This window comes from Amblyomma mixtum, chromosome 1 (genome assembly GCF_055824585.1).
Source record: "Amblyomma mixtum isolate Tamu chromosome 1, ASM5582458v1, whole genome shotgun sequence".
Classification (NCBI taxonomy): domain Eukaryota; kingdom Metazoa; phylum Arthropoda; class Arachnida; order Ixodida; family Ixodidae; genus Amblyomma; species Amblyomma mixtum.
Genome location: NC_143012.1, coordinates 62,010,280 through 62,034,222, shown reverse-complemented (window position 1 = coordinate 62,034,222; position 23,943 = coordinate 62,010,280).

Here is a 23,943-nt window from a genome sequence, read left to right as displayed (position 1 = left end):
AAGCCATATCTCATGTGTATGACAGATCAGTTATGCTGCCACAAAAACTTACCGTGCCTGAGCTTGTAGTTTCGCTACCCTGTGAAGAACAGATCACACGAGTCAAAACGGGAAGTGCCGCAGTCACGTCCATTGAAAAGACAAAAAAAGGCCGATTGTTTCCAGAACAACATTCCATTCAGTCGAAGTGCAGAGAATTCAGTAAGAAGAGTATTGAATAAAGCAAGAAAAATGTGGACAGCATACCCCAGTGCATAAAGCAGCCATATACTTGATGAAAGAAGGATTATGTGTGCCAGTTTGATACCAATACGACATATAAAGGAACTATTGACTTTGGAAAAATAATGGAAAAAATGCCGACACCAACATGACGGATAGGCTGCGCTGTCATGAGGAGCTTACCGTGCCTGAGCTTGTCGTTTCGGTTCCCTGTGAAGAACCGACCAATGAAACGAGTGAAAGCGGGAAGTGGCGTAGTTGCGGGCAGTAAAAAGACGAAACGAAATCGGAAGATGCCTTTACAACATTCCATGCAATCGAACTGCAGCAAATACAGTCCGAGCGCTATTGAATAAAACAGGTTGAACGACGACAGCATACCAAAGTGGGAAAAGCCGCCAGTTACTTTACCAGAGTAAGTTTTGGGCGAATTTTTTTTCATATATCAAAGCTTTATAGGCTATTCACTGCAACAAGAATGTAGAAAGGAAATGCGGCATCGGGATTGTGAGGGATCAGCTAAGCTGCGTCAGAGAGCTTACCGTGCCTGAGCTTGTCGTTGCAGTGCCCTGTGAAGAACCGACCAATGAAACGAGTCAAAGCGGAAGTTGCGTAGTTGCAGTCAGTAAAAAGACAAAACGAAATCGGAAGATGCCTTTACAACATTCCATGCAATCGAACTGCAGCTAATCCAGTCCGAACGCTATTGAATAAAACAGGTTGAACGACGACAGCATACCAAAGTGGGAAAAGCCGCCAGTTACTTTACCAGAGTAAGATTTGGGCGAATTTTTTTTTATATATCAAAGCTTTAAAGGCTATTCACTGCAACAAGAATATAGAAAGGAAATGCGGCATCGGGATTGTGAGGGATCAACTAAGCTGCATCAGAGAGCTTACCGTGCCAGAGCTTGTCGTTGCAGTGCCCTGTGGAGAACCGACCAATGAAACGAGTCAAAGCGGGAAGTGCCGTAGTTGGGGCAGTGAAAAGACAAAACGAAATCGGCAGATCCCCGTAGAACATTCCGTGCAATCGAACTGCAGCAAATCCAGTCCGAGTGCGACTGATTAAAACAGGTCGAACGGAGACAGCATACCAAAGTGCAGAAAGCCGCTGATTACGTTACCGGAATAAGATATGTGCCAATATATACTGATCTATCAAATCCTAGAGGCTATTCACTGCAACAAGAATATAGAGAGGAAATGCGGCATCGGAACTGTAACGGATCAGCTAGGCTGCGTCAGAGAGCTTACCGTGCCTGAGCTTGTCGTTGCAGTGCCCTGTGGAGAACCGACCAATGAAACGAGTCAAAGCGGGAAGTGCCGTAGTTGGGGCAGTGAAAAGACAAAACGAAATCGGCAGATCCCCGTAGAACATTCCGTGCAATCGAACTGCAGCAAATCCAGTCCGAGTGCGACTGATTAAAACAGGTCGAACGGAGACAGCATACCAAAGTGCAGAAAGCCGCTGATTACGTTACCGGAATAAGATATGTGCCAATATATACTGATCTATCAAATCCTAGAGGCTATTCACTGCAACAAGAATATAGAGAGGAAATGCGGCATCGGAACTGTAACGGATCAGCTAGGCTGCGTCAGAGAGCTTACCGTGCCTGAGCTTGTCGTTGCAGTGCCCTGTGAAGAATCGACCAATGAAACGAGTCAAAGCGGGAAGTGCCGTAGTTGGGGGCAGTGAAAAGACAAAAGGAAATCAGCAGATCCCTGTAGAACATTCCATGCTATCGAACTGCAGCAAATCCAGTCCGAGTGCGACTGATTAAAACAGGTGGAACGGTGACAGCATACCAAAGTGCAAAAAGCCGCTGATTACGTTACCGGAATAAGATATGTGCGAATATATACTGATCTATCAAAGCCTAGAGGCTATTCACTGCAACAAGAATATAGAGAGGAAATGCGGCATCGGAACTGTAACGGATCAGCTAGGCTGCGTCAGAGAGCTTACCGTGCCTGAGCTTGCCGTTTCAGTGCCCTGTGAAGAACCGACCAATGAAACGAGTCAAAGTGGGAAATGCCGTAGTTGCAGGATATGAAAAGACAAAGGGAAAACGGCAGATGTCTGTAGAACATTGCATGCCACGAAACCACTGGAAAATTTGGATTGAAAGTTGGAACATAACTCAGTGCCTACATCAGGACAGCATATCTTAGTGCCTAAAGCAGCTAATTATTTTATCACGTAAAGAGGATGTGTACCAATCTGATTGAAATTTGATTTCGTTACTTACTATTTAGTGTTAAAGTTAACAGAAAAAAACTGCTGCGCATTGATTAAGACGAATCGGCTATGCTACGAAGAGCTTACCGTGCCTGAGCTTGTCGTTTCAGTTCCCTGTGAAGATTGAACAAATGAAACGAGTCATAACAAAAACTTCCACAGCTAGGTGCGTTCATTGAAAAGGCAAAAGAAACGGGTGATCGAGATGCTGCAAATCCAGTTTGAACAGACAGAAGAAACGAGAAGAATTAGGATACCTGAGTGCCTAAAGCAGGCTGTTACATTAATAAAGCTTAGAAAATTCAACCACTTTTCAAGAATATATATTTCGGAACTAGTCAGTGTCAAAAAGTTATGGAAAAGAATTGCGGCAGTAACATTAAGACAGATCGGGTAGCCTGGTAAGAGATGCTTATCGTGCCTGATTTTTTGTCGCTTCAGCTCCTTGTGAAGAACAGAGTAATGAAACGAGTCAAAACAGAAACTACCATTGTTGTGTAAAGGCATTTCTAAGTAAAACGTTCAATCGAATCGAAATGCAGCAGATCGACTTCGAATGCTACTGAATAAAGCAGAAGGAGCGAGGACAGCATTTTTCAATTCTTAAAGCAGCCAATTGCTTTATGAAAGAACGAAAATGTGTAACTATTCGGCAGAAATACGACATCTTTAGGAAATATTCACTGCAAAAAAATTAATTGCAAAGCGTAGCAGCATCAACATTATGACGGATCGGCTATGCTACCAAGGGGAGCTTACCGTGCCTGAGCTTGTCGTTTCAATTCCCTGCGAAGAAGCGGCCAATGAAAGGCGTCATTGTGGAAGCTACCGTAGTTGCGTGCATTGAGGATACAAGAAAACCAGATATCGCCTGTGCAACATTCGATGCAATCGAGCAGCTTCCAATCCAATTTGAATGCAAATGGCTGATGCAGGAGAAAATAGGATAGCATACCTATGTTTCTACAGCAGCCAATTATTTTACGCGGTAATGTGCGAATATTAAACTGAAACATGATATGTTTAGTGGCTCCTGACTGTAAGTGACTGTAAGTGGCTCCTGACTGTATATCGAAAAGAAAGGGGGCACTAAGATTATGATGCACGGGCTATGTGCCACAAGGAGCTTACTGTGCCTGAGCTTGTTGTTAGAGTGCCCTAAGAAGGAACGACAAATGAAACGAGTCAAAAACGTTCACTGCCACAGTTTCGGGCATTCAAAAGACAGAGAGAAACCGGCAACTGCCTGTAAAACATTGTATGCCATGGAAGTGCTTGAAATCGAGTTGGAATCCTGCAGCACACCTCAATGCCTGCCTCTAGATAGCATACCTGAGCGCCTTGAACAATCTATTATTATATCAGAGTGAGAGGATTTGTACCACCTTTAGAGGAATATGACCTCTTTAAGGACTCTACACTGTAAAAAAGTAAAAAAATACGGCAAGAACCGGTGGCGCCGAGATTATGATGGATCGGCTATGCTGCCAAGAGGAGCTTACCGGGCCTGAGCTTGTCGTTTCGCTTCCCTGTGAAAAAAATGAGTGATGAAACGATGAAACGAACGTGCGTTCAAAAGGGAAAGAGAAACCGGGAATTTGCTGCAAAATAATACATGCCATTCTGGCATATTCATTTATTGTGGCATTGATTATTGTGCGCTGATCAAGATAAAACAAGGTTGTATAACACGTGCTCGCACAGATGACCCTTTCGACTTTTTACAAGAAGCCTACTTCAGCAGTCTCGTCCTGCGAATTACTTACTAGAAATACCTATGCTTGATGACAAAAAAAAAAGACAGACCTCACAACCCCACATGTCTGATACATAAGGTTGTATGACACGTGCTCGCACAGATGACCCTTTTGACTGTTTACAAGAAGCCTACTTCAGCAGTCTCGTCCTGCGAATTACTTACTAGAAATACCTATGCTTGATGACAAAAAAAAAGACAGACCTCACAACCCCTGATGTCTGATACCAATTTTACGTTAAGCTATCGGTGTTTTGCAGCACTTCCGCTACGTTCGAGCGTATGATTGACAGTTCTTGATGTCCTAAAATAGAAAGCTTGCCTTCTGGTACTTGGACTATACGTCATCTTCTCGTCGGCATCGACATCCACATCTAAGCATGTGGATAAACTTTTAAAAGTGCTTTAAGATGCTGGCTTTCAGCTAAACACGAAGAACTGTCGCTTGGCCTCCAAGTCTATAAAAGTTCTGCTCCACGTCATGAACGAAGATAAGATTTTTCATGAGCCCGGGAAAATTGTTGCTTCTATTTTCTACAGCCGTCCTGTTCCAGAGACTTTCGATGTGATGCTTAATTTCTTCAGGAAAGGCGGGAAGTGCAATGATGGGCCAAAACTGAACTTTGGTGCGAAAATGACGGTATGCGTGTGCGCAAGAGAGCACGCAGAGCTGCGTTACGGGGACCGAACGAGACGGTGCGGTCGTGACTCGGGAGGTTGACAGAGATACTGCTTGGTGCTGACTCCGGCCTATTTGAGAGCGGGAGGCAGCTACTTCTCCGGTTGGCGGGTTCTGGCCTGAACCCGCAGTGTAACTCTTAGGGAGTCACTGTGTGGACTCTTGAATAGTCGGAGTCTGACAGATTTCCTCCTTAGTGCGACTCCGGCCTACTTAGAGATATTGTTGGTAGTGTTCAGTTGTCATCCTTGAAAACCGCGTTGTGATATAATTGTAAATAAACGTACACAGTCGAAGAATTTTGCATAAATACGATTTTGAAGCAACAACCAACAGCAGAAAACAACAAAATGGGAAAAGATCGCTTCACTGCGACTGTGAAGGATCGGCTAAGCTGCTATTTGCGGCTTACTGTACCTATGCCTGTCGTTTCAGACCCATATAAAAAACGAACAAAGACACGTGTCAAAGCAAAAAAGAAAAACAAAACTGCTTAATTACATGCATTCCAAAGAAAATAATAGCGCAGAAATCACGTCTCAAATATTGAAATATTGTAGACAATCAATCTGCCTCCAATCTGAATCTAAACCTACTGCCAAAACAACCGAGAAATGAAGACACTGCGTTACAGTGCAAATACAGCCAATTACATTGTTTGGTAGCATAATACGTGCCAATTTCATATAAATATATATAGTGAAAGGACAGCTAGCAGTATAAAATCAGAAATCGAAAACAATCGCAGCACTACCATTGACAGGCTCGGCCAGGCCACCTCAAGGAGCTTACCGTGCCTGAGCTTGTTGTTTCAGAGCCCTGTGAAGAAACGGCCAAGCAGATGATTCACAATGAAGAGTGCCGTAATTGCGTGCTTTGAAAAGAAATGGACAGACTGGTAGTTGCGCTTAAAGCATACCATAGGATCTATCTGCCGTATGTGACAATGTAAGCCAACTGAATGAAGCAGGAAAAATGACGCCCCACTTCCGTACTTTAGAATTCGAAATACGAAATACTTTTTCACACTAGAGGGATATGTTTCCAATTTATATATACTTGATTCCTCGAGGCACAGTTTACTGCATAAAACAACAAATGAAAATGTCGCCGCAATGCGATAGAGAAAGATCACTATGCCATAAAAGAAGCTTACCGAGCCAGAGCTTGTTCGTTCAGTGCCATATGAGGAAGCGACCAAGTGAGTGTCGTAATGGCGTACATTGAAAATACACTAACAGAATGGCAGTTGCGTTTGAACGAAGCATACAAGCTGTTAGCCGGAAACTAAATTGTAGCCCTAATGAACCAAATAGGACGAATAAAGACTCTCAACGTCATTTCCAGAAGTGTCAATAACATTTTCATGCTTGAAGAATACGCAGAATTTTTAAATATATAATTTCTCAAGAAGCATTACCTCCATGAAGCGAGATACCGAAAAGATTTGCTGTACTACGATTGAGAAGGATCGCGGCTATGCCTAACAATGAGCTTACCGTGCCTGAGCTTGTTGTTTCAGAGCCCTATGAAGAGACGGCCAAGGAAATCGGTTAGAATGAAAACCGCCGTAATTGCGTGCATTCAAAATACAAGGACGCAGCGACAATTGTTTGCAAAACAATGCCTCAAGAGTTTGAAAACTTGGATATAAAATCGAATGATATTGATCAAAACAGGAGAAAAAAGAACGTCACTTTTGAGTGCTATAAACATGCCAATTAGTTTATCATGACCGCATGGTGTGTGCCAATTTCATATATATGTGATTTCTGAAGGGATAGTTCACTGCATGCTACCACTTATGAATATCAATTGCAGCTTTTTGATTTAGAATGATAGCCTACGGTCACGAAGAGCCTATTATGACTGAAGTTGTTGTTTCAGAGCCCTACGTAAAGGCTTCAACAGAACAAGTCAAGATGGAAGTGCTAATTGCGTACAATGAAAACCCGGACAAGCGGCATTGGAGCTTAAAACATTCGGAATGATCTTTCTGGAACAAGTGAAAATCTAAGCTTACTGAACCAAGCAGGAAAAATGAGCACAACCCAGTTCTGCACCTTAAACTGCCAAATACATCTTCGTGTCAGAAGAATACGCGCTTATTTTATATAAGCACGATTTTTAAAGGAAGAATTCACTGAACAATACAAGATATGGATAACAGCCGCTGCAATACTAATCAGAAGGTTCAGATGCGCCGTAAAAGGAGCTTGCCGTGTCTGAGCTTATTGTTTCTGTGCCCTATGAAAAAATTCCCAAGGAAGCGAATTACTACGGCGATTGGCGTAATTGCATATATTGAAAATACATAGACTTGCAATTTCCCTTGAAAAATAATATACTATCTGCCGCAAGTGAAAATCTAACCATACAGAACTAGGCTAGAAAAAAGAGGGCAACCTCTTCAGTGAACAAAATTTTCAATTAAATTTTAACGGCCGAAGAATATGCTCTCATTTGTTATAAACATGATTTTTCAAGGAAGAACACTACGATTCAGGCGGATTCAGTACACTATCGAAGGAGCTTACCGTGCCTGAGCTGGTTGTTTCAGTGCCCTATGAAGAGGTGGCCAAAAGGAAGAATCAAAACCAAGTGCCGTAATTGCATACGTTGAAAAAAAAGAGAAGTCAGACCGGCAGTTGAGTTTATAATATATCGTACAGGGAATCTGCCACAAAGGCCTAACGCTAGGGAAGAAAACAGGAGAAATAAAAACACTACACTTCAGTGCCTGATTCTCAAAAACCTATTCACTGCATAAAGCCAGATATTGAAAAGATTCACTTAAACTGACTGAGGATGATCGGCGGTGGCCATATAAGCAGCTACCGAGCCTGCGGTCATCGTTTGAGAACCCTATGAAAAAACGACAGAAGGAATGATCGCATTGAAAAGTTCCATAGTTGCAAACATAATTCCAATCCAAGGAATCGAAATTTACAAATCTAAATATAACGGTATTGTCCAAAAAATGTACGTGAGAACGGAAGTTTTAAAGTTACTAACTATTTTATCATGGTAGCAGAATATGCGCCAATTCAATTTAAATATAGTTTGGAACTAGATTTTGAAATGGATGACAGATCAACGATCTAGAAGGATCCGGTACGCGGCGACCAAAAGTCCACCACATGAGCTTGTTCGATAGTCTGAAGAACACATGGCCATGGACATGAGTGTACATAAAAAAGTATGCAGTAGTGTGCGTTCAAAAAAAGTAAGAGCGGCAGTTGGATCTGAAAATTACCTGCTCGTACCTGCCGTAAAATCAGAATTTAATGCAACTCAAGAAAACTGCAGTGATGAGAGCAGACTTGAGTGCCTAAAATCGCCAATTATTTTTCATGGTGAAAAATGTGTCAAACATTTATGTAAATATAATTTATTGAGAGGAAATTGATTGTGATTGGGATTAAGAAGGATTGGCTACGCCTCCGAAAGGAGCTTACCGTGCCTGAGCTTGTCGTTTCGGAGCCCTATCAAGAAACGGCCAAGCAAAAGGGGTCACGACAGAAAGTACAGTAACTGCGTTCATTCAAAGGACAGATACGTACACGTGATTTCCTTTAAAACATTCCATAGTGTCAATCTGCTATAGCAAATTTCTAACTGAGCAAAACAGGAGGAATTAGACCACCACACTTCAGTGCATAAAAGGGGCAATTACTTTTTCACGTAGAAGGATATTTGCGAATTTGATATAAATATGATTTATAAAGTGACAATTCACCTCATGAAACTATAAACTGAAAAGAACCACGGAACTTATGATCCAGGAGGATGACATTGGTGCCACGAGAAGCTTACCGTGACTAAGATTGTTGTTTCACTACTTTCCGCAAAAAGCGGCGCAGAAAATCAGTCAAAATGGAAAGTGCGCAATCGTGCTCATTTAATTAACAGATGCGAAGAAGCCGAGAAATGCTTTTAAGACATTCAATGCCATCTCTATACCGCAAATTATATTCTAAGTCTACAGTATAAAGCAGCAAAAATTGATGAAATCCAACATCATGTGTAAGACCTCAAATCTTTTTTCAAGATGTAAAAAGATGTGGCAGCTTTGTATCAATATTTTTGCTCAAGGGAGAGCACTGCATAGAGCCTCAAGTGAAAATCAGTCGCCGAATAGACGGCTACGTCTCAACAAAGAGCCTACCGTGCCTGAGCTTGTTGTGTGAGAGCCCTATGAAGAAACGCACAAGGAAAGAAGTCACAATAGCGAGTGCAGAAGGTGCGTTCATTTAAATTACGAAACAGACGGGCAGTTTAGTTTAAAACTTTACATACGGTTGTTCTGCACCAAGTAAAAATCCTGAGAAAACAGAAGATAACTGGGGACCACACCACTGTGCCTACAACTAAAATGATTTCATCAATGTAGGAGGATATGTGTCGATATGGATTAGATATCACCATTTAAGGAACAATTCAATGAAATACCGTAACTATGAAAATAAATGACAGCGCTAAGCTTGAGAAGTATCGGCTACGCTTCGACGAAGACCTTACCGTGCCTGAGCTTGCTGTCTCCGTGCCCTAAGAAGAAACAGCCAAGGAAAGAAGTCAAAATGGAAAGTGCGTAGTTGTGTGCATTCAAAAGAGAGGAACAAGCGGGCTTGCCTTTAAAGCATTCCATACTTTCTAACTACCCGAAATAAAATCCTAAAGCTATTCAAGAAAACAAGGAAATAAGGACAACGCCCCTCAGTGCCTCAAACTGCCAATCACGCTTTCGGGACAGAGTACTATGTGCCAGTCTTATGCAAATATAATTTCTCAAGGGATCAGGCACTGCATAAAAGAAATATTGCTCAGCATCGCGGTAGTACGATTGAGAAGAATCGGCTGCGCCTATAGGAAAAGCTTACCGTGCCTGAGCTTGTGGTTTCAGAGCCCTATGAAGGTACGCCAAAGGAAATGAGTCACAAAGGAAAATGTCCGCAATATCGTGCGTTCAAAATATACGGACAGACTGGCAATTGCGCTTAAAGCATTTCGTACAGCACACCTATCGCAAATCAAACTCCAAGGCAGTGAAAAGAAAACTTGAACAATGACGACACCGTGCCTCAGAGCCTAAGACTGTCAATTACTTTTTCAGGGTACAAGTATATAGCCCCATTATTGATATAAATATGAAATCTGAAGGGACAATTCTTTGCATAAGACCGCAAATGGGAAGGAATGGCGACACTACGATGAAGAGTGGTCGGTTACGACTCCACAGTGAGCTTACCGTGCCTGAGCTTGTCGTTTCAGAGCCCTATGTGTAAAGGAAAAGGAAACAATTGAAAAGGAAAGTACCGTATTTCAGTGCATATGAAAGGCAGGGAGACACCGACAGTTACCGTTTAGAAAATAGTTGAAAATTTTATATAAATATGAGGTCTGAAGGGACTGTACCATGAAGAGCAGCGTCCTTCGAAGAAATATTCAAGCAAAGGATTGAAAACGGAGAGTGCGTAATGACGTGCGTTCGGAAGAAAAGAACAGATCGGCAGTTCCGCTTAAGACATTCCATGCAATCTCTCTCCCGCAAATAAAAATAAATTTAACATTACTGTACACAACAGAAAAAATGAGGACAGCCCACTCGATGACTAAGACTGGAATTTCTTTTTTGCTGTAAAAGAACACGCGCCAATTTATTACACACACACACACACACACACACACACACACACACACACACACACACACACACACACACACACACACACACACACACACACACACACACACACACACAGACACACACACACAAACACACACACACAAACACACACACACACACAAAAACAAACACACACACACACACACACACACACGCACGCACGCACGCACACACACACACACACACATATATACATATATATATATATATATATATATATATATATATATATACCGCAGAGCGTCGAAAAGTAACGCCTCACTGCGTGCTTAATAGGGCTGTGTACGTAAAAGTTGTGGTGGGGGTGCAGGATAGATTACGAAAGCCCCTTGACTTTCCTGGAGCCATAGACTCGCGCGGCGTTGTCCGAGACAATGACACTAGAAGGCGACGCGCTTAAACACCTCCAGCATCAACTTGGAAGCACCACCACGAGCCGCGTGTTTTCAGGAAAGCCTGGGGAGACATGGATTAGTGCTTCACCAGTTACCAATGGGGAGCAAATACAGACCACGGGATGCCACCACTAAGCTGGCCAATGTTCTCTTCTTTTCAGGTGGTACCACTTCGACATGATTTGAGGACCATAAAGCGTCCTTAGCGAGTTGGGACCACCGCGTGTAAGAAAAAAAGATATGCTTCCAGGGGGATATACTGCGAAAAGTACATGTGCTGAGTAGACCCTGCTACAAAGAACACAAGTGCCTGACCAGACGTCGACAACAAACACCATAAGGGCCTGGAAAAGGTGGGAAGAGGTGAATTCACGGATGTCCGAAGGGAACATTGTTGGCCATCTTCTCACGTGCATCCCAGAGGATGTGTGCAGTTTCCTTATGAGGAAAGACATTGAACTACTCCACGGACGTCATCAAACATTGTCACACATTTAAAGCTGTTAAGCTCCGTTGTATTACCCCGAAGTTTGGCCAAGTGCCTAATGTCATCACCGCCGCTAGCCTAGATTTAAATGGGCCTGTGAACCTGCTGGACGCCACTCGCGAAATCATCCGTGACGAGCTTGCCTACATGAAGGTCTCGTGTCCCGCAGTAAAGCTCCGTATGACGGCGGTAAATTCAGGCATCTGCTGATCATAGCTCTTATCCGCCGCGAGTTCACAACCATACTACGAAACTGGCAATGATACGCACGAGTCGGCGCAGATCGTACGTTATTAAAGCACCGCTTCAATTTCTCGCATTGCGCATTTGATCGATAGTGGATCCGCTCTTCTGACACGATAGAAGCCTAAACGCAAGTCAGCTATGGAACGTAATAGATGGACGTATGTGTGACATGCTGCAACAGGCCTTTATCCAGGACTCCTGAAGACCTTTGGAGATTGCATTTATAATTGTTTGAAAGATAGATAACACGTGGATGTTGTGTGTAGACTATTATCGCCTAAATTATCTAAAACAAGCTGTGTACCCACACCACACAGACGATGCAATCGAATGCCTTCACTCAACCTCATACTTTGCCACTGTTGATTTAGGATGAAGTTACTGACAACACTAATCCATCCGACCTAACATTTGGGAAACATTGTGTGTTTAACTTTATGCGCTTTATCCTGAAATGCGGCTACCAGGTTTGAGATATTCATGGACACGATCTTGTGCGGTCTGAGGCGGCAGATATGTGATCTTAGGAAGATACTTAGTGATAATAACACGCGCCTCGCGATCGTCCTTGACTTCATTGAAAGTGCAGCCCTTGTGCTTGACTCTAAGACATGTCACATTGGCATACGCCAGACTATTCTTCTCGGTCATTTGGTTAATAAGGACGATGTACGGCCAGTAATTCACAAGGTTAAGGCTGCAAGAACTTCACAGCGCCGCAATCCGTTCGCTGTGCTAAACGAAACTCAAATACACAAATATCGAAAAAGAGTGCCTCGGGGTTCTTTTTGCATGCAACGCTTTCGTTCCTGCTTATATAGAAGTGCTTTTACCGTCGTCCCAGACCGTCATTCTCACTGCTGGCGCGTGAAACTCCGTGACCCCTGCGGCCGGCTTGCCCGATGGGCCTTGCACTTACAAAAATTTAACTTTACTGTGGTATACAAAAGTGGTTTTTAACTTGGCGACTCTGAGTGTCTCTGACGCTTGCTTCCCCAGAAAACCGGTTTCGATGATGATCAATTGGATGGCAACCTCTAGTAAATATCTCCAACATTTTCCGGTCATCACCACATCTAGATTGAACAACGCAAGGACAAGACACTGGCGTCAATCTCAGACGCCGCTCACGATTCACTTGCTGATCGTTTCCGCATTCCCGTGGACTTGATTTAAAAGCAAATTTCACGCCCGTAGATGCATGGTTTCGTTGCCTCATACCGAAAAGCCTACGCAGTTTTGCTCTTCAATTGATGCTAGAAAACGCAACGTCTGGTCACTTGGGAGTTGGCCGGGCACTTCTCCGCGCGCAAGAACGATTTTATTCGCCGGAATTGCGTCAAATGGCTAAGCATTACGTAGCCAGCAGTGCACATTGCTAGCATTTTGAGCTTTCACGCCATGTTCAGGAGGCTAGCTGGTTCCTGTCACTCATCCGAGCGCACCATTTGAACAAGTGGGCATTGACCTTTTAGGCCCTTTTCCAGGTCTGCTAATGGTAACCGATGGATGACCTTGTGTGTCGAGCGCCTAGCGCATTACCATGAAACTGCTGTGATGCCGCACGTGATTGCGTCCTACGTGTCTTTTATTCTTCTGAGGTTGCTCCTTCACCGACACGACCCACCTCATTTACTCACCAGGAATCGTGGGCGCCAGTTTACTGCGGATGTTACTGGAGAACGTCTTCGCTTCTGCACATGAATTTTCGTAACTCTACACCGTATCACCTCGAAGCGAATGGCCTCGTACACGCACAAACCGCATTACAACAATACTGGCCATGCATGTCAATTCTGGTCGTAAAAATTGGAATGACGTCCACTTTTCAATCACATCAGCGTGAAATACTGCTCAACATGAGAAAACTGGGAACAATTGATTTATCACATGAGAACTTACTGCATGAGAGCAGAAATGCCAAAGAATAGCATCACTACGAATAAGAATCGGCGATGGAGCTACAAGGACATTTTCGTGTCAGAAGTTGTTCTTTAAGAGTCCCGTGAAAAAATTGAAGTGAATCACAACTGAATGTCTCCTAACTGGGCGCCTTCCAAATACAGCAGCAGATTCGTAATTGCGTTAAAAGTGCGCCATAAAATTATCAGCCCCAAATCAGTCTTATCCTACTGAGAGAAGCAGCACAAATCCGAAGACTGCACGTTAGAGCCTAAAACTTCCAATTAATCTTACAGGGTGGAAGTATATGTGCCAGTTTTCTATGATTTCTGAAGAGATAATTAACTGCATCAAAAAGAAATGGAAAATAATGGTAGAACTACAACTGAAAAGGATCGGCTGTGCCGCCAGAAAGAGCTTACCGTGCCTGACCTTGTAGTTTCGGAGCCCTAATAAAAGACGGCAAGGAAACAACTTGAAAAGAAAGTACGCAATTGTGGGTGTTTGCAAACTAGCAATCAGTTGTAAAAGACTCTTCCTAGAGATCTGTATGTTGAAAGGAAAAATATAAGTATAGTGAAGAAAAGAAGAAAAGAATGACTTCACACTTCAGTGCTGAACCGACCGATTTATTTGCCACGGTAAAATAATTTGGGCAAATTTCTATGATTTGAGTGTGATTTCTGAAGACACTGTTCATTGAAAGAAACTGCGTATGAAAATGAATGGCAGCTCGGATATCTAAAAGGATCACCCACGCCACAGCAAGGAGCTTAACTAATCCCTGCGAGGGAGCAGCCAAGCGATAGAGCGAAATGTATTATGTCTAACTGCGTGCATTCTAAAAAGAAAAACCAGCCGACAGTAGTATTTAAGACATCACATAGATCTACCTTTCGCAATTTTAACGCCACTGAAGAAATAAGCAGAAAGGAGGACACCAAACTTCAGTGATTTAGGTTACCTATTACTCTTGTACGCCGGAACAATTTATGGCAATATTATAGAAATAAAATTTCTTAAAGGGCAGTTCACCGTAGAAATTAAATATGAACACAAATCTAAGCACTATCGATAGAGAACGATCGGTTATGCCTATACAAGGAGCTTACCGTGCCTGAGCTTGCAGTTTCAGAGCCCTATGAGGAAACAGCCGAGGAAACGATTTAAAAGTAAAGTACCGTAATTGTATGCATTCATAAGACAGGGAAATATTGGCGACTGGTTTTAAAAGATTCTTCCAAGCAATCGAATTGTTGAAAACCAAAATGTAAGCACACTGTACAAAACAGGAAAAATAACAAATCCACACATTTCTAATAATTCTACCGATTATTTTCTCACGATTGGAAAATAGAACCATTTCATCTAATGATGATTTCCGAAGACACTGTTTTTGAAGTTAGAGTTATTTATAAGAATGGCAATCAAAAGATCTAGAAAGATCAGGCGCTCGGTCGCAAGGAGCTTACCGTTCCTGAGCTTGTTGTTTCAGTACCCTGCAATGAAATGACCAAGCAAGCGAGTCAAAGTGGTCGAAATTTCCGGAGCCCTTCACTACGGCGTCCTTCATGGCCTGAGTTGCTTCGGGACGTTAAACCCCATAAACCAAACCAAACCATCAAAATGGATAGTGCGTAATTGCGTGAATTCTAAAGAGGAAAACGTACCAGCATAAGTGTTCACAACTACACATACTGTCTATCGGTTGCAAGTCAAACTCTAGGGGCACTGAAATAAACGGCAGATATGACGACACCACACGTGAGTGCCCAAAATTGCCAATTGCGTTTTTATGGCAGAATATGGGCGAGTATTATACAAACAAAATTTCTGTGCGGAAAGTTCGTTGCATAAACGGAATATGGATGCCAATCCCAACAGTACGATGGAGAAAGGTCGGCTATGGCTGTACAATGAGCCACAGTGCCTGAGCAAATAGTCCCAGAGTCGTATAAAATGCGGCTATGGGAACGATTTAGAAAGAAAGTACCGAAATTGTGTGCGTTGCCAAGACATGGAACGACAAGCCATTGGTTTTACAAGATACTCCCAAGGAATCTAAAAGTTTAATGTGAAAATTTAATTGTACTAAACAAAACAGAAAAATAATAATGCGACCGTTAAGTGCTAAAGCTACCAATTATTGATCCTGGTGGGAGAATGTGTGCACTTTAAATAAATAATATTTCTGAGTACACTGTTCATTGGAGGAAACTAAAAATGGAAATGACTTGAAGCTATGAAATCTGCAAGCATGAGGTAGGCGGCCACGAGGAGATTACCGTGCCTGAGCTTGTTGTTTCAGTACCCTACGAAGCCGCAAGCAAAAAAGCCAAATGAATAAAATACGCGATACAATAACACGCGACACCATAAATACCACATATATGCCGCAAGTGAAATATTAACTCTTTTGAACATAACAGCAGACACGTGGACGCCACACTCCAGTGCATAAATTTGTGAATTGCGTCTTTACAGCAGAACATGTAACAATATTATGGAAATGTAATTTCTTGGAAGACAGTGCTCTGTATAAACGAAACACGGACACCAATCGCAATTGAGAAGGATCGGCTACGCCTAAACAAGGAGCTTACCGTGCCTGAGCTTGTCGTTTCAGAGCCCTACGAAGAAACAGCCAAGGAAACAGTTTAAAAGGAAAGTACCGCAATTGTGTGTTTTCGCTCGGGACGGAGGAACCGGACATTAGTTCCAAAATACTCTTGCAAGCAACCGAAAGCTTGAAAACGAAAACGGAAATTTACAGAACGAAACAGGAAAAATGATAAAGGCGCACATCAGTACTAAACCTACCGATTATTTTTGCACTCTCGGATAATGTATGCCAATTTCATATAATTTCTGAAATCATATTCATATGAGGAAAGCAGATAATTAAATAAATGGCAGCTCCCAGGTCTAGAAGGATCAAATACGCGGCATGAGGAGCTTACCGTGCCCGAGCTTGTTGTTTCAGTGCCCTAATAGGAAACGGCCAAACAAAGGAGTCAAAGTGCAGTTCGCAATGTGCGCATTAAGAACAGCAAAAGAGACCAGCAAATTGCATTTCAAACATCTGATGCCATCTATCTGTGGCAAGTCAAATTCTTACGATAGCGAAAGCAGCAGAACAGAGGACACCCCAATTATGTGGCCAAAGTTGCCTATTACGTTTTTATGGCAGATTATCTGCTAATATTATTAAATATACCACATGGACAGGAAGTGCACTCCATGAACATAGTATGGACCCCAATCTCAGCAGCACAATTGAGAAGGACCGGCCACGACTGTACAGGGAGCTGGCTTCGCCTCAGCTTGTCGTTTGAGAGCAGTATGAAAGAATGGTCCAGAGAACGCTTCAAAGATTCTTCCAAGTGATCGAAATGTTGAAAACGAAAATGTACTAAACACACCACGGAAAATGATAACGGCACAAATGACTGTTATATTTGTGAGTTTTTTTCTCGTGGCGGAACATTAGGCGCCAGTTTTATGTCTCTGATTTCAGAAGGCAATATTCATCGCAAAAAAAAGATGTTTAAATCAATGGGAGCTCTAAGATGTAGAAATATCAGGTAAGTGTCGATGAGGAGCTTACCGTGCCTGAGCTGGTTGTTTCAGTGCCCTACGAAGAAACAGCCAAGGAAATGAGTGAAAATAGGAGGCGCGTAGTTGCGTGCATTCCATATGAGTGAGCACACCGGCAACCGTGTTTAAAACTAGGGTGCGGAACCATAACCGAAACTTAACCCGAAACCAGAACCGAGCCGGTATCTTAATTGGAAGCCGAAACCAGAAACCGGAATAGTTAAGAGGAATTGTTCGGAACCGGTTCTGTACAAGTCTCAGCCTCACGCTTGGTGAAGTTGTCAAAACTTCTTTTTCGCACATAACAATATACTCGTACTTCGGATTTTAACCGCCGAAAGGTAAGCTTCACAGCGTGGCGATGTTACCCAGGACAAGGCATAATGAAAGGAAGATTTACGAAAATTTCGCCCTTTTATAGTCTACATTCGGCAATCTTAATACATTTTGCTCCACCCCGATCAGATAAGTTGAGATGATTAGAGCCGCCGCGGTGGCTCAGTGGTTATGGTGCCCGGCTGCTGACCCGAAAGACGCGAGTTCGATCCCGGCCGCGGCGGTTGAATTTCTTTGGAGGAGAAATTCTAGAGGCCCGTGTACTGTGCGATGTCAGTGCACGTTAAAGAACCCCAGGTGGTCGAAATTTCCGGAGCCCTCCACTACGACGTATCTCATAGCCTTGGTCGCTTTGGGACGTTAAACCCCATAAACCAACCAGCCTGAGATGATTAGAGCGTCATCCATCTTTTACATCATGCAAGCAAAAGGCAGTAATTAGCTGGAGCTTCTCTAACTCTGAAATCGTCCGATAGCAACACTCTGCTTTTGTCATTCTCATACGAGAACACATTTCGACGGAAATCCAAATGGGTGCTATGGGTTGCGAGAGAGACTGCCTAATCCACGGCGGCCAGCAAGGCAGCAAAGAACGATGTAACCCTATGAGTGTAGTTGCACATGTTCAGATCGAGCCCGTTTGAAACCAGGCGTTATCGACAGATGACGCGTGTGCATTCCAGAACACATCTCGAGCACGCTGCTAATGCGCACTATACTAGCGTTTTGCTCTCTATACCACTTGAATGTGATACATAACTGCAACCTAAGCCATTCAATATTTTTGCTGGTGAGAAAGCTTCGCCACATGTTTGAGGCAAAAGTTTAAGCTATGAGCACCGCTGGCCATCTGAGGGCATGGAGGCGATGCCGGCGCTAACCACGGCTGAAAATGGTTACGACGTATTCCCAGCGAGATAACATGTAATAATTTGCATTCAACAGACATTTTCTGGGTTCTAACAGAAAATTTAAACCTAGAGAGGAAACTCTGTGTCGACGATAAACATAATCTCCTTCGGCGCCGCGCTATAGTTGCCGCATTCAAGAGACAGGTGCAGAGTGGCAGTTGGACGCAAAACTACTCCGCAAGTGACAGAAATGTTACAAATAAAGTCGAACTGTAGTGAACAAAGCAGATGATATGAGGAGACGACACTTTGAGGCTTAAAAGTTCGAATTGGAAATCGATCCTAGAAGAAACGTGCGCCAGTTTGTACAAATATGGCTACTGAAGCGACAATTAGAGACATAACATCAGACATGAAAAAAAAAAAATTGGCGTAACTAAAACTGAGGAATTGCAGTGCCTCCCTAAGTAGCTTACCGTGCCCGAACTTGTGGTTTCAGAGCCCTACGAAGAAACGACCGAGAAAACGCATCACAACAAGAAGTGCTGTAATTACATGCATTCAAAAGACAGGGTCACAGCGGCATTTGGCCGGAAAACATGCTTGCAAGCGGAGAAAATGTTGGAAAGCCAAATCGAACGATAGTGAACAAAAAAAGGAGCCAAAATTGCTGAGCATAACAGTCTAATTACATTTTCATGGCAGAAGAATCTATGCCAGAGTTCTCACGAATATGAGTTCTTAAGAGACAATTAGATGCATAAGATCAGAAACTGAAAATAAAAGCGACACAACGATCAAGAGGATTTGCTACGCCACCAAAGTGAACTTACCATGCCTGAACTTGTTGTCATAGATCCCTATATGTGGAAACGACCGAGGAAAGAAGTTACAAGAGGAAGTAACTAATTGCATGCATTCATTAGTCAGGACCAGATTGAAAAGCTGGCCGTAAAACGTACTTGAAACAAAAGGAAACGTTCCAAATAAAATCTAATGCTAGTCAACAAAACAGCTGATACCAGGAAACCTCAGTTTGTGCCTAAAAGTGCCAATTAAATCGTCATAACAGTATAGTATGTGCCAGTTTTAACGTAAATGATTTTCGAAAGGACAATACGAAATATCAAAGCAAAAATGAAAACAAATAGCGACACTATGACCGAGGATGATCTGATTTGCCGCCACGAGGAGCTTACCGTGCCTGAGCTTGTTGTTTCGGTGCCCTATGTAGAAACGACCGAGGAAACGAGTCACATCAGGAAGAGCCGTAATATCGCGTATTGAAAACACAGATACACAGAGGTGTTTGGCAGTAAAACATTCTTGCGAGCCATGGAAATGTCGGAAATGAAAATCTAATCCTAGTGAACAAGGAAGGAGATACGAGGACAGCAAACTTGTGTGCCTAAAGGTGCGAATTATATTTTGGTGGCTGAAGAATATGTGCGAGTACTATATCAGTCTCATTTCTGAAGGGACAATTAGCTATATGAATTCAGAGAGAGAAAACAATGCCGATACTACGATCAAGAATTACTTGCGACGCCACCAAAAGGAGCTTACCGTGCCTGAGCTTGTTGTTCCAGTGCCCTATAAAGACGAGCTGATGAAACAACTCAGATGACAAGGTACCGTAACTGCATGCACTTAATAGACTGAGACAGTGTGGTATTTGGCAACAAAATGCACTTGCCAGAAATTGAAATGTGCCCTACAAAAATCTGGAGCGATTGAACTAAACGGAAATAATGACGTCAGACGTATATGCATAAAAGCACCAATGACATTTTCATCTTAGAAGAATGCGTGCCTGCTTTATGTGAATATGATTTTGATTGCAGAATTACCTATATAAAATAAATGGAAAAGAATGGCCAGACTGCGATCGAGGAGGAGGGGTTATTCTTCCACAGGTGGCTTACCGTTCCTGAGCTTGTTGTTTCAGAGCCCTGTGCAGAAACGACCGAGAAAACTAGTCACAAGGTTAAGTAAAGTAGCTGCGTGATTTCATTAGGGAGAGAGTGGAAATGGGTCCCTAAAACGTTTGTGCAAGCGATCGAAATGTTACAAACTCTAACGCCAGTTAACAAAACAGGTGACATGGGGCTCTGTACTTCGGAACCTAAGAGTGTGAATTAAATTTTCACTGCAGTACATGATTTCTGGAAGGACAATTCGATACATAAAATCAGATGTAAAAAGTAATGGCGACACTATAGTTAAGAAGGGTCGGATATGCCGCCACAAAGAGCTTACCATGCCTGAGCTTGTTGTCTCAGTGCCCTGTGTAGAAACGACCGAGGAAACGAATCACATCAAGAAGACCCGTTATATCCTGGATTCAAAAGATAAGGACTGAGACGCATTTGGCCGCAAAACATTCTTGTAAACCGCTGAACATTGAAATCAAGATCCAACACTAGTGAACAATACAGTAGATATGAGGAGACCGCACTTCTCTGTCTAAAAGTGTAAATTACATTTTCATGGTGGCAGAATGTGCCAGTATTGTATTTATATAATTTCTGAAAGGGCAATTTACTACGTTAAAATAGAAATAGAAAATAATGGCGGCACGACAATTGAGGGCATTTTCTGCGCCACCAAAAGGAGCTTACCGTGCCTGAGCTTGTTGTCTCGGTGCCCTATGTCGAAACGACCAAAGAAACGAGTCACATGACCAATTGCGTGCATTCGAAAGACAGAGAAAGAGTGGGATTTGGGAACAAAATGCACTTGCAAGGGATTGAAATGTTTCAAACAAAAATCTAACACGAGTGAACTAAACAGGAGTAATTACAACGCTATACCTCTATGCCTAAAAGTGCCAAGAACAATTTTTTTTTGCTTGAGGAGTACGCGCCAGTTCTATGCGATTATGATTTTTGATTTTAGAATTCCCTACATAAAGTCAGGAAAGGAAAAGAACAGCGAGACTATGCTTGGAACGAGCAGCTATTTATCCGTAGTTATCTTACTGTGCCTGAGCGGGTCGTTTCAGACACCTATGTAAGCTTAGACGACTGAGGAAACGAGCCACAAAAGGAAGTATGGTACATTTAAAAGACAGGGACAGAGTGAAAATATGGCTGTAAAATTTTTTGCCAGCGACGAGATGTTGCAAGGAAAAATCTAATGCTACTGGACAAAGCAGGAGATATGAACGCGCCACACTTTTTGGTGCTAGAAGAATATACACCAGGTTCATATGAATATGAGTTGTGAAGTGACAATGCCGTGATGAAAATAATAAATGAAAAATAGTGACACTATTACTAAGAAGAATAGGATACGCCTCCTCAAGTCGCTTACTGTGCCCCAGCTTGTTTCAGATGCCTATGAAGTGGGTCAAAACCGGAATTACCGTAATTGCGTACAATGAAATGAAAATGACAGAGCAGCATTAGCCATAAAACATTCTTACAAGCGAATGAAATTTCGACATTAAAATACTGCGGTAGTGTCTAAATTAAGAGAAGTAAAAACGCTCGACTCCCTGCTAATCCTAGGAGTTGTTTTATCACGGTTGGAAAACAGGCGCCAGTCTTATATAGATACGATATCTGAAAGCTCTTACGATGTATGAAAATCGATCTGGAAATAAATGTCAGCGCAAAGATCGTGAAGGGCGCAGCTACGATGAGCTAACTGTGTCCAAGAGTGTTCCACTACCATATAAAGTAGCGTCTCGGCAATCAAGTTAGATTAGAAAGTTCGTAATTGCGGCGATGCAGAAGATTACAAGTTAGCGGCAATTGCGTTGAAGGCATTGCATACAATTTCGCGGACGCAAAAAAAATCTAACTCTGACGAACAAAACAGAAAAATGACAACACCCCAGTTCGTGACTAAGACCTGCTATTCCTTTTTGCGTTACATGAATTTGCGCCAATATTATATAAATATGAGTTCTGAATGACGAAATGACTCAATAAAGTCAGAAATTGGAAACAGTAGCAGCACTGCGATCGCCTATGCAGCCACAAATATATCAGTGTGTTTGTTTGTCCGTTCAGAGCGCTATGAAGAAACTGCCAAGGAGGCCAGTCTAAACGGAAAGTACCCAAACAGCGTGAATTCGAAATACTTATACGCAGCAGCAATTGCACATAGAAGCAAAGCCGAAAAATTAGTACACTACCTATGTGCAGAACGCAAGAGTCCCTTGGTTCTTTGGGCTAGCGGGCGTTGCTAAACCAAAGCCATAAAAAAAAGTATGGCCCCATAACGCCGAGAGCCGCGCAACCTGGTGTAGTCGCTCGAAGCGGACGCCAGACGCCTGGCCGTTAGTTCTTCGTTGCCGATTCAGTCTCTGTCTCTTTCTTTCACATCAAATGAATGGTGAACGGAACTTTTGATCTATCCCGAGATACTAACGGTAAAAAATTCGAGCTATAAATGGGCTCAAAATTTGTTGTTACTCATAGAATTGGACAGCGATTATGTTTTTGCAGGCTAGTTGGTGCCTAAGCAATCTGGGTTTTTTGCGCAAAAGACACGACACAAAAGAAACGAGGTAGACAGGACAAGCGCTTACTAACCACTCAGGTGTTTATTGACGGAACATTTGCTTAAGTACAGCAGCTGCTCTTATCAAACAAGAAGAGGGAAAGAAGGGACTTCGCATACATACATATCCGATCAGCACAGATCCCATCATCTCACGAGTGAATGCATGTTTCGAGCTCTAATTCTGCGCAAGATAACTGATTTCTTTTTTTGAGAGCAAAATTAAAGGATTGCTGACACACGAGTTACCCGAATTGGACAGCTTTTCGGCTCATCTAGTCGGTGTTTCGTTGCCGTGGAAATACGACGCCAGAAAGCGCGGCATATTCACTCATATTCGCGGTACTACCTAATAAAACGGGTTTATGACTATAAATTTGATGTCATGCATTGTTGTTACTCTTTATTATTTTGCCTTTTTCATGCTGACGGGACTAAAAGTGGTAAGAAACTCACATTTGAAAGGTTCAAAATTTATCGTCTCACTTTTCAGCCCAACTGGTGCTGCGAGCGGCTAGCACCATTTAGATGCAGCGTGCCTGGTATTCAGAAGCCCTCGCTCAGTGCATAGCGCAAGACCACTGTACGCCGTGCAAATAAGGGGACGCTAAGATTGCGTCTTCTATTTTAAAACTATCTATTGCCGATAAAAGCTGCGTGGAACTACGCTACAGTATACATGCAAAGAAGGATCTCGTCAGACACACTAAATGTTTACCGCGCCGGAACTGTTCATTCCAATTCAGTATGTAGACCTCCAAAAAGATATGACTTTCGTGCAGAGAAGTGGATTTTCAATCAGTCATCAATTATTACGCATAATATGCGACTGAACTCCCCCACAGTACTGGTTGGTTGGTTCATGGGGGTTTAACGTCCCAAAGCGACTAAGGCTATGAGAGACGCCGTAGTGGAGGGCTCCGGAAATTTCGACCACCTGGGGTTTTTTAACGTGCACTGACATCGCACAGTACACGGGCCTCTAGAATTTCTCCTTCAAAGAAGTTCAACCGCCGCGGCCGGGATCGA